Source organism: Mustela lutreola, chromosome 10 (assembly GCF_030435805.1).
Source record: "Mustela lutreola isolate mMusLut2 chromosome 10, mMusLut2.pri, whole genome shotgun sequence".
NCBI lineage: Eukaryota > Metazoa > Chordata > Mammalia > Carnivora > Mustelidae > Mustela > Mustela lutreola.
This window is the reverse complement of record NC_081299.1, coordinates 74,428,717-74,445,607: the sequence shown is the minus strand read 5'-3', so window position 1 is coordinate 74,445,607 and position 16,891 is coordinate 74,428,717. Positions and strand designations below refer to the sequence as shown.

The following is a 16,891-nucleotide window of genomic DNA, read 5'->3' as shown; positions in this document are numbered from 1 at the left end:
CCACAGCGAAGAGAATTTTAATGTACAGAACGGGAGCGGGGCTCGCCCATGCTTTTTGCTCTCCCTTTCAGCTGCTCGTCTCTTGTTTATTGGTTACAACATTAATAATTCCAAATCAAAGGACCCTCAACATTTCGTCAAGGAATTGTCAGGCTCAACAGTATGTGCGAGATAGATTTCCTACTTGACAAGTGAGGATATTGAGAACAGCAACCTATCCTGTATGTTTGGATTTTTAAAAAGTAGGACCCTCAGTGAAATAAAATAGTAGTTGTGGATGAAGAGGAGAGATTGATAGAGAAAGCTGAAAGAAAGGAGAAAAGGTTTGGGCTTTAAGCTTCACATGACCATTTTTCAGTACTTTCTGTATTTCAACACTTTTTAAAGATAGACCCATGCTAGTTCTTTCCATGTTTTCAGTGAAGAATGAAGTGACACGAGAGTGAGCGGTTCTCTGAAGGATCTGCCTGTGTAACTGAGCTTCTATGGAGACAATCCTGAAGAATTCTATTTTTAAAGGCATATGGAGAAAGGGTAACTTTTTTTTTTTTTTTTTTTTTTTAATAAGAAATGGACCAATTGTGTCTTGAAACTTGAGTCTGGAAATGCCTCTTCCGAAGTTAAATTTAGCCTTCTAACTTTCAGTGTGTGTCCCTGCACTCCCAGGGTCGTGTCTAAAGGTGGGTGTGCCCGAGCAGGCGTGTCTGTATAGCCGTCATTCTGCCAATCATTCTACCGGAGGCACGGCCGGCAGGATTTCCGGTGGCGGCCGATGGGTCAGCCATGCTCATTGGCTGATAGCTTCACATCATTAGGCTGAAGTTGTAAATTGAAGTCCCTGCTTTTTACTGCTATTTTTGGAGGTTTCATTATGATGATCTTTGGGTGCAGCCCTTAGAAACCCACTTCTTTTTGGTAACCACGAAGCTTTACTCCTTGGAGTCTCCCTGGAAATTACAACTAGTGGAGTAAACTGTGAGCAATACCCACAGGAACAGAGAGATCTTCCTGTTTCTCAGTCCCTGGAGGGTCTTAATGAGTGTTGTTTCAGGTAGCAATTAGCATTTTGTTAGTAATGTCGTTGCCTATTATTATTATTTTTACTAGACTAGACTTTAGTGGCTTTATTCAGCCCTGAGAAGGTTTTTTTTTTTTTTAAAAATACATATATAACTTTTTTATTTATTTATTTATTTTTAATTTTTTATTTTTTATAAACATATATTTTTTATAAACATATATTTTTATCCCCAGGTCTGTGAATCACCAGGTTTACACACTTCACAGCACTCACCAAATCACATACCCTCCCCAATGTCCATAATCCCACCCCCTTCTCCCCAACCCCCTCCCCCCGGCAACCCTCAGTTTGTTTTGTGAGATTAAGAGTCACTTATGGTTTGTCTCCCTCCCAATCCCATCTTGTTTCATTTATTCTTCTACCCACTTAAGCCTCCATGTTGCATCACCACTTCCTCATATCAGGGAGATCATATGATAGTTGTCTTTCTCTGCTTGACTTATTTCGCTAAGCATGATATGCTCTAGTTCCATCCACGGTGGCATATATAACTTTTTTATTTTTGGCTCCTCACTTCCAGGAAAGTTAATTGGAACTGATTGGTTTTATTTGCTGACTTACCAAGTACCACAAAGCTGGAAATGAATGAAGAAACATTAGCTTTCCACTGTCTGCATTAGTTTTTAAACTCTATTCCTCTCAGCTCATCTTTTATCCACAAACCATTTTTTTTTTTTTTAAAGAACACCAGTGTCTGGATAAGAGGAGAAAATTGAATTGAAGGATCATAATAATAATGCTTTACACTTGCATAGATCTTTAAAATTTTTTTCAAGTATATTCATTTCTACCATAATTGGATTCCCATAACAGCCCTTTAAAATAGGAAGGAAGGAAAAGAACACTTATTGAATATCTTCTATACAAAATGCATTCACCACATTATCTCACTTAATTCTTGCTGCGGCGTTGATGAGGTGAGAATTCTTTCTCCCAATTTCAGGAGGAAATATGGGTGAGCAGTGTGATTTGTCCAGACTTTTACAGTAGGCAAGAAGGGAATCCTGGATTTGAACCCTACTCTGAATGACTCCAAAACTTAGTTCTGTCCACTTGGTTGGTGTGGGCAGGTCAGATCATCATCTCATCTTTTTAGTCATTAAAATTTGAGAGACACATGCATGATTTGCTTCTAGTTAATCAGCTAAACTAATACCACCAACCCAGCCTGAAGATACAAGTATGTATTTGTTTTTGCTGGCTTTCTAGACTTGCATACTTTCTGTGACTCCTGCCGGTCTCTGACGATCTGTCAGAAGTTGATGATGCTTTCCTGTCCAGATTGATTCCTCAGCTTCTCAGCCTGAGATGCACCCCCTACTGCTTGAGGGCCCCTTAGTGGATGACAACAGAGATAGTGAGAGAGAGAGAAAGGAGAGAGAGAGAGAATCAGCAGGGGAGAAGGTGATAATCAGTCTGAATGATGCTTGTCTGTGCATCTGTGAATTTACAGATTGCAATACTGGAGGGTGGGTTTTATGTTCAATACCAATTTGAATCAATGTTGCATTGCAGCATAGCATAGCTAATATTTTTTGTGAGTGCTGCCTCTAAAAATCAGATCAATACAATTAAACTTTAAGCTAGTGGTTTTAATGTGAGTATCTTAATACTTGGCGCCAGAGTTGGTATTTTAAATCTGATATATTGGAAAGAATAAATATCTTAGGGGAACACTAATGGGAAAAGAGTTGAAATCAGATAAACCTGATTTGGGTCATAATCAGCTAGTCAATTAGTCCATTCCACGGAGACCGGTGCCAGGCTATATTTTGTCTTTCTCATGTGCCTCAGAAACGTCACTGGACGTCATGTTAGAATAACACTTTCCAGTATTTGAAGTATTATTACACCCATTCTTTCGTGCTTGAAGTGTCAGAATAGCTGAACAGTTGTATCTTTGGTATTCTCTTCTTTTGAGCTTTCCAGAATAGCAGGTGCCCCTCATGAGCTCTAGAACCAACCTTCAAGGATTCCTTACTTTCTGGTGCTAACATCAACTGAAAAAACCCTTCAAAGAAGCCCATTTACTAGATACCTATCTTTTCTCCATCCCACTTATCTCAGAAGTGTCCATCCTAACTATCTACAGAGGCTGTTAGAGGAGGCAGGATTTCAAAGAGCTTCTGAATGGAGAAGGGGAATGGCTGTTCTGGAAAAGTGGTTCTCCACTTTTTTCAGTATTTTTCTTATGCCTCATTGTACCATCTTTCTATCCCCCCCATTATATATTGCTGAGGCCTTTCCTCCATCCTGTCCCTTGTCTTTCCTTCCATACTTGACTCCTACTGCTTTAGTCAGAGCTTCACTTCCTGCCCAGTCTGGTGCAATAGCTTCCTGACTGGTCCTTCTCACCCAGCCATTCATATGAATGCCAGACATCCTTCCAAAGCTTTGATAGACATTGCTTCTCACCAACAAATATGCAGTGGGTTCTGATGCTTAGAGAATGAAGTAGAGACTTCCTGGTCTGGCTTTCAAAGTCTCCGTGAATGACGTCTTTGTAGAGTAATAGGAAAACATTTTTTAAAAAGATTTTTATTTATTTGACAGACAGAGATCACAAGCAGGCAGAGAGAGAGAGCGGAGGAAGCAGGCTCCCCACTGAGCAGAGAGGCTGTTGTGGGGCTCGATCCCAGGACCCTGGATCATGACCTGAGCCGAAGGCAGAGACTTTAACTAACTGAGCCACCCAGGCACCTCAGGAAAGCATTTTTAAGGGTGAAAATTTAGGAGGCTGAAGAGCTCTGTAACTTGCCTGTGTGGCATTGAATGTGATATTTAACCTCTCTAAGCCTTAGATTCCTCACTCTGGGAGGAATAAAGTGAGACAGTATATGGAAGGCACAGAGCACAGTGCTTGGCTCCCTCAGTTATTAATGTTATTCACCTAAACTGTCTACTCACCGTTCAGTATATTTTGGGTATGAAAAATATGCTAGGTATTGTGTTAAGTCCTTTCAGTACTCAATCCCATTTAATACTAAAAGTAGTAAGATAGGTGATTGTATTATGGCTATCATATAGATAAAGAAACTTGGGGTCAGAGAGGTTAAGCAGATTTTCCAAGGTTACACAACTAGTTAGTGCCAGAACAGAATTAGAATCCAGATCTTGCTGACTTCAGATCCTAATCCCTAAACTAGAGCACCTTTCCATTCATGCTTCCTTGCCTCTTCCCTTGCAAAATCTAGGATGTCCTTGCCCCATTTCAGGTCTGTGAACATTCTTCATATGTTTCAAAGCCCAGGTCAAATGAGACTTCAAAAAGAGAAGAGGCAATAGAGATAGAGAAAAGAGGGAAATGATAGAAGGAAACGTGGCTGTCAGAGAACAGACTACATGTGTCAAAGCATTGATTTCTTATATTTATCTTAATAGTATTTGAATTAAAGTTGTCTCATGTGTATCTGTGTTCTTGGAAAATGATGAAGTCTTTGAGGACAACAGTTTATATATATTATATAACATACTATATTATAATATAGTGCTGCATGTATTCTGATGTTCAATATATAGAGAATCAGCTCCTTGAGAACCTGTGTAGGAATCCTCTCTCCCTTGGACAAGCAACTCAGTAGTCTTGAGTGCTGAGATGTAGGAGGTTGTTGAGAAGAGGTTATTCCTTGAGTGCAACTAAGATTTATGTTATGGGGGGGTCCCAGGTGACAGTGGGAGAGAGCCAGTCAGGAGGACCCTAGCAGGGAGACACAGTGCAACTGGGGGAGTAGGGGGGTGGAGGTTGGCAGAGGCATGACAGACAATGCAGGCTTGTCTGGGTGTCAGAGGGGCCCAAAAAGTTGGAAGGTAAGCACTAGGGTTCGGGTAGATGATAAATTGAGAGCAACTACAATCATTTTGGGGTTTGTTAATTTGTCATTTAATATAATCTAAGTCTCACTCCCCATGTCTATACAATGTCAATATTTGAAGACATAATCCTGGATTACCTCAGAGGATTATTGGGGAAGTAGAACAGAAAGGAATATGTAAGGGAATTGAAACTTGAAAAGCAGTTCTATTGTTTTCCAAACTGTTTTCACAGGTGCAAGGAATTCCTATTCCTATTGATAAAGAATAGGACAACACCCTGCCTTTTGGTAGCTTTTCATTGAATTATTGAAATATGTCACCCACACCCACACACTTAAGAAGACAAGACCATAATAGAAATTTAGAGGACAGAGGGTTTACTGTAAAGCAAGGTTGTCAATTGTCAAAGAAATTTCAAAATAGAAGATGACACCAAAGCTAACTTTGAAGAGTGCATTGCAACTAGATAGTTGGAAAAGATGAGCAATGGGTCCAAAGCTGTGAGGGGCATTTCATTTTTTTTTTTTAAAGATTTTATTTATTTATTTGATAGAGAGATCACAAGCAGGCGGAGAAGCAGACAGAGGGAGAGGGAGAAGCAGGATCCCTGCTGAGCAGAGAGCCCGACGCGGGGCTCAATCCCAGGACCCTGGGATCATGACCTGAGCCAAAGGCAGAGGCTCAACCCACTGAGCCACCCAGGCACCCCGATGATACATCTTTTTAAAGTAAAGGGTCAGTATCAGAGCAGAGGGAGTAGGGAGAGGCTGGGGGGGCCTTGGGACTGAGGCACCCATGTCTATGATAAAGGACTGATGTTCTAGGGGTTCATTTCCTTGTTCATGAGCACAGCCTGGAAGCTTCAGCATGGATCCCCAAAGAAATTTCATTTGTTCTCTTCTCCTTTGCTACATTCTCTTGGAAATTTTGTCAGGAGAAAAATTAGTACCATATATTTCCCAAAGCTAGAAGTTTAAGTTCTATCAAGTTAGTGTTTGGTGCAAAGAAAAAGATGGTATAAATATTTGATATGGGGCCCAAAGAGGTCTTACAGGTTAAGTATTATGGAAAGCTTAAAGTCGTCTGAAAACTAATTTTTGAAGGCTTTATTAAATTGTGGTAAGAGTCCTCATTGTTCTTATTCTTTGTGAGTCCTGAGTTGCAATTTGGAAAAGCACTGGGCAGGGCAGTTACAAAAATAATAATCATTGGCTCAAGCTTTTTAATGGTAAAAAGATGATTTGAGTCTCAGAAGAAGTGAACAGGCAACATTTTCTCATTGCTGTTAATTATAATTTAAGACAGACTCAATTTTGTATTAGTCACAGATGTTTCATTTCTCAGTTCATATATAATGTGGTACATGGAATATCTCCAAAGAGATTTTAGAAGTGTTTGCAGTCTTGTCCATCTCTTCGCCACTTGGTGTGGTCTTTTCCAAAAATCATGACATTTGGAAAGAAACTCAGATAAGTTTTGAAGACATTTTCAAGACATTTTGCTTTCAATGATCTCTAAAAATATTCCTATTGAAAGTGAAAATTGAGAACATGCTCTGCGAAACAAAATCAAAATGTATATTGTGTCTTTGGAAAGCCTGGTTTCGGGAGTGGCTGGGCTGTGTTTCAGTTGTGCCACGGGTGAGGGTGGGGACCGAATGCATGACTTCTGAGTAGATGTTAGTCATAGAGGCCTTTCAGAAGATCCAGTGTTCCCACTGCTATCAAGCCAAACATGTATTTCAAATAATTAGTCCGAGCAGCGAGTTCCCAAATTACTCCACTGTGGATTATTCTAACCAGGGAAAACTTATCAGTAGGACAAATCACTCGTGAAATTGTGATAGGTTTGGGAATGTTCCAAAATGTGGCAGTTTGGGATTGCAAACCCTTGATGAGGCTTGGTGTGTCTGAGAATTAAAACTTGCCTAAATGTTAAATCAACCACAAAGATGGTCTGAAACACAGTTAACACCTGTATTTTCGGCTACAGCGGTATGATGTTTCTTAGAAAATAAAATAGAATCACCATAAACACATGATAGGAAGTGTTCCTTGTGTTATATTGGTAAAAGTTAGAATTGCAGGCTATATGCCACATCTTTCCTCAAAAGAAAGTGCATGTTAAAGGAATATCCTAATCAGTTTAATTTTAAGATGAGCATTTATGAAGACTTCTTTTGGGGAAGAACATGTAAATCTGGCACCTTACACATATATGATGAATTCATTATGGGCACGCATGCAAAGGTCTTTAAATATCATTTTTCCTCATTTACTATTATTATTATAGACATTAACTTTTCCCAGAAAGAAAGGCATGGTGAATTTGTATATTTATAATCTTCATACTTTGCTATTCACATCTTTCTCTAAAATCCATCTGTGATATCCAGTCAATGAAGTTTAGGCAGTTAATCTTTAGAATAAATTTCTTGCACAGTTTCTCTGTGATCTGTGGAATCTTTCTTTCCAAAGCTTGAGGTGGGGTGATGGGAATTAATTCATTGGAGTAAATTTGTAGTGGTGAGTTTTCTTGTGTAAAGTTCTGAATCCCAGTTGGAACTCCTGACAGTTGGTTCAAAACTTTGGGAATTCCCCAGATGAGGTCCGAAGCTGACCCCCATCCACACAGGGCAGGGAGAGATGGAAGAAAGCAGCAGGCCACTCCAGAAGGTAGGTGGCAGTTTTAATAAACAAGGGAATTTACACAGGAGGCTTGTCTTGGGTAGCCTCAAGATGAGTAATTTCATACCCCCTGACAGAGTCATAAAGATTTATATAGAGGCCTTAGCAGGGTTTGGTCATGTGTACTGTCCAGGTGCTCTGAATAACACATTACTCTTCCAAGATTGTGTCCTTGATGAGGCTCCTACTGTGGGAACAGAGGGCAGAATGCACATGCTAACGGCAGGGGAGCTGCTGGTTGTTCAGGTCCCACTCATAGATTGTGTCCTCTTGATAATCTCCTCCAACACCAATACTATTGGAGAAAGAGCTGGAGACAGGACGAGAAGCAGGGATAGGAGGGAGGAGTAGAATAGAATATATATTTTCTTAAAAGTTAAAAAGATTGCAGAAATGGCTAATTTGGGGACTTATTTAAATTAGGCATTTAGCAGGTATTCATCTCTAGTCTGGAAACACATTCTTCCGACTTGAGAATGGCATATCAGTATTGCTGACTACACTGATTTCTCAGCAGTGAACATCCAGTGTCCATAGCGAAAGCCCTGGGCTGCGAGACTGAAGGTCCAAATTCCTGTCTGAGTGTTGCTTTTATTTTGTTTTGGGGTAAAATGCTTTATATTTCTGGTTTTCTTTCTGTACACTAGAACATAAAGGATAACATGGACTTCTTCACAGGGATAAGCAAGTCAGTATCTGTGAATTGTTCAGAGAAGAGACTTAACTATAAGATAATTGGAGCATCGGGAGGGGGGATTTGGAAAATCTTGAGTGAAGGATTTGGTATCAAGTGGACGAGTATGACCGAGCAATCACATCATTCATCTTATTTTTATTTTGTTTTATCTTTTTTTAAAGTAGGCTCCATGCCCAGTGCAGAGCCCAACGTGAAGATTGAACTCATTACCCTGAGATCAAGACCTGCGCCGACATCAAGAGTTGGACCTTTAACTGACTGACCCACCCAGTTGTTCCTCATTCATCTTATTTTAAAAGAAATGCCCCTCCAACACTTTGCAGCTCCTGACTGAGAGGACATCTGAGACACCTACTTTTCCAAGGCAGCAGCTCAAATTTGAAGGCAGGTACAGTTCAAAGTCCAAGAAATGTTGCTTACTATCAAATTCAAGTTTTTGATGTGGTTTGGCAGAATGCTAGACTTGTGTGATGTCCTGGACTCCATGGATAACCACTAATGATTTGGTGACTTGGTATTAGAATGTTCCATTTCAGAGCTTCTGAAGGGTAAAGATTCTGAGCACTGAGTAGAATTTTGTTGTTTAAGAAGCCCCAGTACAGGGGAGAGCATAACCAACTGTTTCCAAGATGAGGGAGTATATACACCTTTCGGTTTCAGAGGGGCTGTCAGTGGTCTGAGGCCTCCTCACAGCCATTCTCATTTCTAGCTAGATCTAGGGTGTTGAGTTCCCAGGGGAAATAGAGTTAGGTTATAGCTTCCCTCTGCTTTGAACAACTTCCTGTTAAGGTTCTTCACCTTCCTTCAGACTGTCCTCTTAGCCTTGCATGCATATCTGTTTGTTTCATAGAAAAAAACAGGGTATTGGGATGACTTTCAGAAATGATGTTTGCTTGCTCAATATGGTAAAATGACATTTAAAGAACATCCTAAATTAATATTTTTCCTCAGAAATTTCATAATATGTTACTACATAATTCTACAAGAGAATTTTGCGTTGACAATTTCAAGGCTAATTTTGGGCATTGTGAACTCTAATGTTTGGCATTCCATTAAACTGAAATACCTATTTAATAATACTCTTGTGTATCAGTTATCTATGACAAGAAAAATGCTATTTAATAAAAAACCTCAAAATCTGAATGGGTCTATAGGCTGATTCATGGCTCTCCTGATCTGAATTGGGATTGATGAGGCTACCACATCAAGGCATGTACGTTCTCTGGCACGTCAGAGGGTTAGGCTGGGAAAATTGGGTGGATTTGGTTCTATGCCATATGTCTCATCCACTAGTGGTAGCCTGGGAATGTTCACATGGTGAGGGCAGAAGAGCAAGAGAGGAAACAACATGCAAGTACCTTTTCAAGCCTCCGCTAGTGTCAAGTTTGTTCTTATCCAGCTGGTCAAGGGAACTCACACGAATGCTGCCAGGGTCAGGGTAAGAGGAGCTTCTAAAATGGCAGAGCAAGAGGTATTCATACCAGAAAAATCATTAATTTGGACCACTAACAAAATTAATCTGCTACTTCTATCTACGGTATAATGAGAAAAGAATCACATTTGTGAATATATTGGTGTGTAATTGATGAATAAGTTCTTAATTAGACAGTTACTCCAGGCACTATGACTAGTATAATGGAATAAGGCATTAAAAGGAGACCAAGGAGAGTATAGTGAGTGGGCAACTGAACTGAGAAGTGAAAGTGAAGGTCAAGCCAGATGGGCATTGGCACTGCTTGTGAAGTTTTGTGGCACACCCCTCCTCTCTTCTCTGCTCCACCTCTGAGTCTTATAAACACAGTCCAGTTGGCTTTGTGGACTGTGGCAGTAATGAGTTATTGATGGGAGTGAGTGCCAGGTGAATAACTATTTCTTTGAAGATCTCTTCAGGCTGTGGTAACTGGAAGCAGCACAGAAGGAGAAATTGATGGCCCATATTCAGCTTTTGAATAGTAAAGCTTGAAGAGCTTTTAGGTACTGAACAGCTTGAGGAAAGGCAGGATAATGGGACATAATTGTACTGATTACGCAGTTGAGGTATGTTAAAGAAAAGTCGGCTAATTCTGCTAAATGGTGGCATTTTGTAGCTCCTGTTAATATTTTTTAGTAGAGGAACAAGCAATGAATTTATTGAGTCTTATTAAAAAAGATGATCTCTTAAATCAGCTCTAGCACCTTGGCGTTTAATGGTTCAAGGCACTTCTCAACATTACCTCACTAACCCTTCCAACATCCCTGAAGTGTCAACTGTTTATGACTAAGAAGGCTTAGCAAGTAATAACAAGTGACTTGTTCAAGGTTATACCTAAGTAAAGCGCTAATTTCTCTTCTGTGTTAAGCCCATCCCAGGTGTGTGTGTGAGTGTGTGTGTATGTGTGTGGCCCACATTATCTCAGGAGGCTGTCTAGCCTGCTGAGTTAGACCATTCAGAAGCAACTAAAAAGAAAAAAAAAAAATCTAAGCTCCAAATTACTTTCTCCAAGAAACTTTTCCAGATTAAGTTCTGTCCTCTGGTAAATAAAAGATGTGGGAATGAAAAGATTATTTTTGCTAAAATATATTAGTGCTTTGATGATTTTCTGTTAAGTGGAAGCTGTTAGAAGACTTTCTTCATATTTTATTGGTGTTGTATAGTGTCTATAATCTAGAAACTCTCTAAGTGTAAATTGACAATGGGAAGGATATTTCTTCCTTTGATTTGTGGAGTTATTTTATCACTTATTAAGTTGCTAAATATTTTTCTTTAAGTATTCCTCTGTGATATTCAGTGTTGTTCATTGAGTATATCTAGTTCTGCTTCTGGCATATGGTAGCATTTCCAACCCTCTCGGAGTTAGGTATGGCTTGCTTTGGCTTAGATGGTACATGTCACTTTGGGCGGGTGCTTTAAGAACCAGTGTGCGATTCAGCATGTTCTCTCGTGAAGCCTGGAATGGTGACCAGCAGCTTTTCAAATAATGGTTGGGACCCTGAAAGACAGCAATAAGCAGTTATCCTTGACAGTCTGCAGTCGTTGTACAACATGGAAAAGCAAAAGTTCCTATAACCTCCCCCTTCCCCTTTTTTTAATCCATTAAGATTTGATGTTGTTTTTCACAAGCTAGTCTATCCTGACTGACATAAGAATTGGTACCTAGAATTTGGGCGTGCTGCTCTAACAGATAACTTAAAATATATGGGACTGGCTAGCATGGACTGAATGCATTGGGTATGTTTGGCAAGGCATTAGAAGAGAGACTAATTTATTCTATTAAAAGATTTTGTGTATTTGCAAGCTGGAATAAAAAGGAATAGAGAATCCAAAAACTCAGAAACTTGCATAATTGCTTTCAATTCAAACAGCAAAGCATAAAAATGAGAAATTCTTATAATTATTGCAAGGGACGCCTATTGTTAAAACCTCTAGGTGGATCAAATTTCAGTCAGCAAATACTTTCAATTGGACCAAAAGGGCTAAGAGAAAAGATATTGAAGTTGTGGATCTCCTGGAGAAACCTGATATTTCTAAAGTACCAGCAATTAAGATGAGAAAGAGAGGTAGGAGTGGCAGTAAAGTAAAGGCATATAACAAGTCTGAGAATTTGGTCTAGAAAAGAGCTATAATTACTGGTGTATGAAAATTATTGTAATGAAATTGATAAGAAGCCTATTGAGTTTTTTTTTAAATTTTATTTATTTATTTGACAGACAGAGATCACAAGTAGGCAGAGAGGCAGGCAGAGAGAGAGGAGGAAGCAGGCTCCCTGCTCAGCAGAGAGCTTAATGCAGGGCTTGATCCTGAGCTGAAGGCAGAGGCTTTAACCCACTGAACCACCCAGGCACCCCAGCCTACTAAGTTTTTAAGGATCTTGTATTCCAAAGAATGACAAGCTTACAAAAACCCTCAAGAGTTAAAATGACACTTAGAGTTGTAATTGTCTGAGATCCAGAAGTGGGTGGAAAAGCTACACAGCTCCAAAGGAGGGCATATTCCCCGATGCCCATTTTCTATGTGGCCAAAGAGGATAATGGAGAAGAATATACTTCTAGGAGACAAACTCAAGGACCACAGTGAACAAGGAGGCAATCAGAGCCTCACTGAGGAATATTTCTTTCCTCCAGGATAAGGGCCCTCAAAACACCTGCCCAGGATTTCAGACTTAAGTAGACAAGAGATCTGTGTGTCCTTTGCTTTCTCTTTCCTGGATGGAATGAAGATAAATGACAAGGAGACCACTGTGCATTATTCCAAGATCCTAGGCTTTGAGTTTGATGCTGTAATCATATGAAATTTTCAAGGTGTTTCTTGTGGGTAGATATGAATATGTTTCATATATAATAATAAGAATGAATAAAATGTTTGAAAATCAGAAGGGCAGATTGCAGTAGTTATTTGTTTATCAGGTTTTTCTGGTTCTCTTTTTAGACACATGATAGGTTGGAATTTTCTTGATTCTTTTATTCAAAGACATGAAAACAGAACTGACTTCTGGATGAAAGCTTAAAGGGTCAAGGAATAGTCATCTATGTTCTCTTCCCTCTTGGTTTGCATACCAGCACCTTTCAAGAGTCCCTCCATCAGCTCAAGTCTGTGTGGAAAATAAACCTAAAGTCTGCAGTGCTGATCAGCAGTGGATGTTGTGCGTTTGAGAACTAACCTATTGTTGTTTTAGACCACCATTACTCTGCGGATTGTTTGTCACTGCAGCATATTCTACTCTGATCTGACAGATATATTCCCCAGTTGGAAAATAGGGATGTTAAATGCATATTGATAAAGTGAATAAATGTAAAGTACTCTATTTTGCTATTGAATTTTATTTAATATGTGTTTTTTTTCCTCAAAGCAAAACAACAGTCAAGAAATACTTAAGTTACTTGAAAGCAATTTTACTCTCTATAGGAAAAGTATCTTATTACCTGGGATATTAAAAATTGTCATCTGTGTTGAATACTGATAGTACTAAATAACCTATGTATCTCAGAATTTGATAACAGGATAAACAGAAGCAGAGTTTAGACACATTTGTATTTGTAAATATATGAACAGATTTAGGGGGTTAATCAAATTTAATTATTTCTAATCCTGAATCTGATTTCCTGCTGGGGCCTGGAAGAATTCTATTCTAAGCAAGTCACTAGAAACATAATGTGTGTATGGCGGGAGAGGTGGGTGTGTGTGGGTGTGTGTTGAGTTCCACTGAATCACTGGGCATAGGCTATTCTTGGAGGCAGCTAGGACACTAGATTTAAAAGAATCATGTTCTCATCTGATATATAAATGCTGTGCTCCTCAATAATTATGGATGGGTGACTGTAGATTTCTCTCACCTGAGCATAAGCCCAGATTTCACACTTTCCCTCAAAGATTATTAATACTGTGCAGTACTCAACGCTTGTACTTAATAATATAGCACTATTATATTCTATACTTACACTTACAAAGCAATTTTGTAATGTCTCTTATTTACTTTATGGTATCCTGCAATGCCTAGGGAACAGTAACTTAGACAGAATCAGCTAACTACAATAACAAGCCAGGCATATTTTATTATTGCTTTAATGGTAGACTTTTGATATTCAATTACTCAACAGTTGCCTGGTGCTTGGGTTTGTGACTGCTTTGAGCCATTGATTTCTACCTCCCCCACATCCTTCCACATGATATAAGCAGTAATCATTTGGTAAATGCTAAATCCCAGTATAATAAACTTAGTTTTGGCTACATCCTTGGGACTTCATTGACCAATACCAAATTCATTTGCAGAAAAAGTATAGGCTTCTCAAATTTGGCTACACATTGGTATTACTGGTAAGATTTTAAAGGACGCTAATGTCTGTGTCACATTCCCAGAAATTTTGATTTAACGGTATGGAGGTTTTGTTTTGTTTTGTTTTTAAATCCCCCACATAATTCTAACATGTAACAAAAATTTAAGAATCACAAATGTACTGGTTAAAAAGCACATGTTCTGGGGTTATACAGATCTGGATTTATGTTGCTGATTTCTCCTTACTAGCTATATAAGATGGAACAAATATTTAAATTCTCTAAGGCTTAATTTCCTTATCTTTAAAGTTAGCATGAAATGTTACTATAAGTTTTAAATGGGTTAATACAAGTGAAAGGTTAGTTCTAAGAGTACCTGACACACAGAGAGCACTCAATGAATGTTTTAAAACTAGATTAATTATTAACTCAAGGTTGGGGGGGGTCTTGAAAGCAGAATAAAGATTGACTTGCAGAACAAAAATGAGACATTTCAGAGAGAGGAAGTAACATGTGTAAAGGTTTTGAGTTGAGCAGGTATGACACATTCTGGGAATGATTTGAAATTCATTGAGGTGGGAATATGGCATGCGTAAGATAGACTAGAGAAAGATGAGGCTGAAGACATTGCTGGAGGTTAGATTTTAAGAGTTGTATATTTTACCTTTAAATTAATAGTAGTTATTAACACTAGTATTTGGACACCCTGATGCTTTGCAATTAATTGTGAGTTATGTTACAGGTAGAGTGAAAACTAGATTCATATTTATTCATTCCATAAGGTCATTCTTCCTTGCTGGTATTCTGATCTCTTGTCTTAAATATGGGGGAGTAAACTAAAATGCAGTAGATGTGCCAAAAATTACTCGTAACCTAACACAAGCTTATTTTAGGACCAGGCCAACCCTACTGGTATAGTGTTATTAGTTGTGGGGATTGACATTTACTTTTATGTTGTGAGATGTAATTTTAGAGCTATATTTATTGTCTTTATCCATAGATGAACTTCTGCTTCAGGCCATGATGGAGCAACTGGTACTAGACTAGCTTTCCTGCCTTAAACAACTAGAAAATTGGGCTTGTATGTGGAACAACTCTTTTCAGATGTTAGACAACAAGCAGCACACATGATCTATGAAAGACAGAAAACAAACAAGGCAAGCCCTGTGACAGCTCTGCTTTCTCCATAGAAACACTTACCACACCACAGCAAAGGGAGGGGAAACCAAGCAGAACCTAATGGTCTTACCTAGCTGAGACAGAAATTAGAATTTAGGGAAGCTGAAGCAACTAAAATTGTAGGACAGAGTTCTGAAGATTAGGGAGCTATGCAGAGAAAAGAGCTTCGTATACCTATGTGGAGTATCCTTGAGTTTTTAGTTGAATAGTAAGTTACATGGGTATAGGCCATGACTTCCACAAGCCTTGGCAAAGGACAGTTACTGGAAAAGAACAACTCTCAAGGAATTATAAACAGAAAAACTCCCAGGACTCAACAGGGTGGGGCCATTTGATATCCAACCGGCAGTGTAGAGAAACCTCATGGCACACTCAAGTGTGTGATAAAGACTGATAAAGATCCCAGAAATCGCAAACTTTAAGAGTAAGAACAAACTAACCCTTGAGTAAAGACCACTCTACACATGCTCTAAAAACAATGACAACAAAACAACAAGCGTCCAAAGAACCAAGCTCATCTACAAGTAATTTAGTGACTTAAAGGTCTAAAACTTATATTTTTCAAAGACAAACAACAAAACCTGGACATTGAACACCATAATGATATAAATGTTCAACTTCCAACCAAAAATATATGACAGGAAAAAGCAGGAAACTGTAAACCATAACAGTAAAAACAAATCCAGAAATGAAAGAGAGGATTTAAATGAAAGAGAGGAATTAACAGATAAGGAAATTAAATTATGAATTATAACTATGTCAAGAATTTAAAGGAAACATGAACATGAATAAGTAGAGAAATGGAAAAGCATAACAAAGGAAAAAGACTCTTCTAGAGGTAAAAAAATAAATACAATATCTAGAATGGATAATTCACTCGACAGATTTAAGAATAAATTAATCATTTAAGTAGAAAACATCAGTGAATTTGGAGACCAGAAAAAAAAGAAATTTAACAGAGTCTTTCAGACCTGTGGGCGATGTCAAGTAATTTTACATATATTTAGATGGCATCCTAGAGAGGGTGGAGACTGGGGCAGAAATACTATTTTTAAAAATGGCTGAAATTTTCCAGATTTGGCAAAAAATGTGAACACACAGGTCCAAGGAATCTAAGAAACTCCAAGCAAAGTAAATACAAAGAAATTTCCACCATGGCACATCATAATAAACTTGCTGAAATTCAGTGATAAATAAAACCTATGAACAGCCACATGAATAAAAGAAAACATACCCTATACAGGCAAAAATATGAATAACCAGAGACAACAAAAACTAGAAGACAAAAGAATGATAACTTTTAAATTTAAATTTATTTTTTAAAGGAATGACATCTTTAAGATGCTGGGGAAACAACACCATCAGAAAAACAACAACAACAACAGAAAAAAATGAAACAAAGCAAAACAAAAGCAATGGACATCATAAAATTCCACATGAAGCAAAAACATCTTTAAAAAGTAAAGATTAAATAAAGATATTTTGAGACAGTCAAAAAGAAATTTATTGCCAGAATATATATTCTGATTGATTTTTACTTAATAATATAGTCTTGTACTTGATAATATAGCACTAAAGGAGTTAAAGGAAATTTTCTGGGCTGAAGAAAAAATAATATAAGATGGAAATACAAATTTGTATAAAAGAATAAAAATTATTGGAAATAGTAAATATACAGGTAAATA

At 38.3% G+C, this 16,891-nt stretch overlaps 1 long non-coding RNA gene across 2 annotated transcripts in view; it reads left to right on the top strand.

Moving 5' to 3' along the window:
• The first annotated feature begins 418 nt into the window (after nucleotides 1-418).
• LOC131809748 (uncharacterized) overlaps nucleotides 419-16,891 on the top strand; it is a 213,465-nt gene continuing 196,992 nt past the window's right edge. For both annotated transcript variants that reach the window (XR_009345276.1, XR_009345277.1), the window contains exons 1-2: nucleotides 419-534; nucleotides 8,440-8,666. This is a non-coding gene — a long non-coding RNA (uncharacterized LOC131809748). The remainder of the gene's footprint in view (nucleotides 535-8,439; nucleotides 8,667-16,891) is intronic.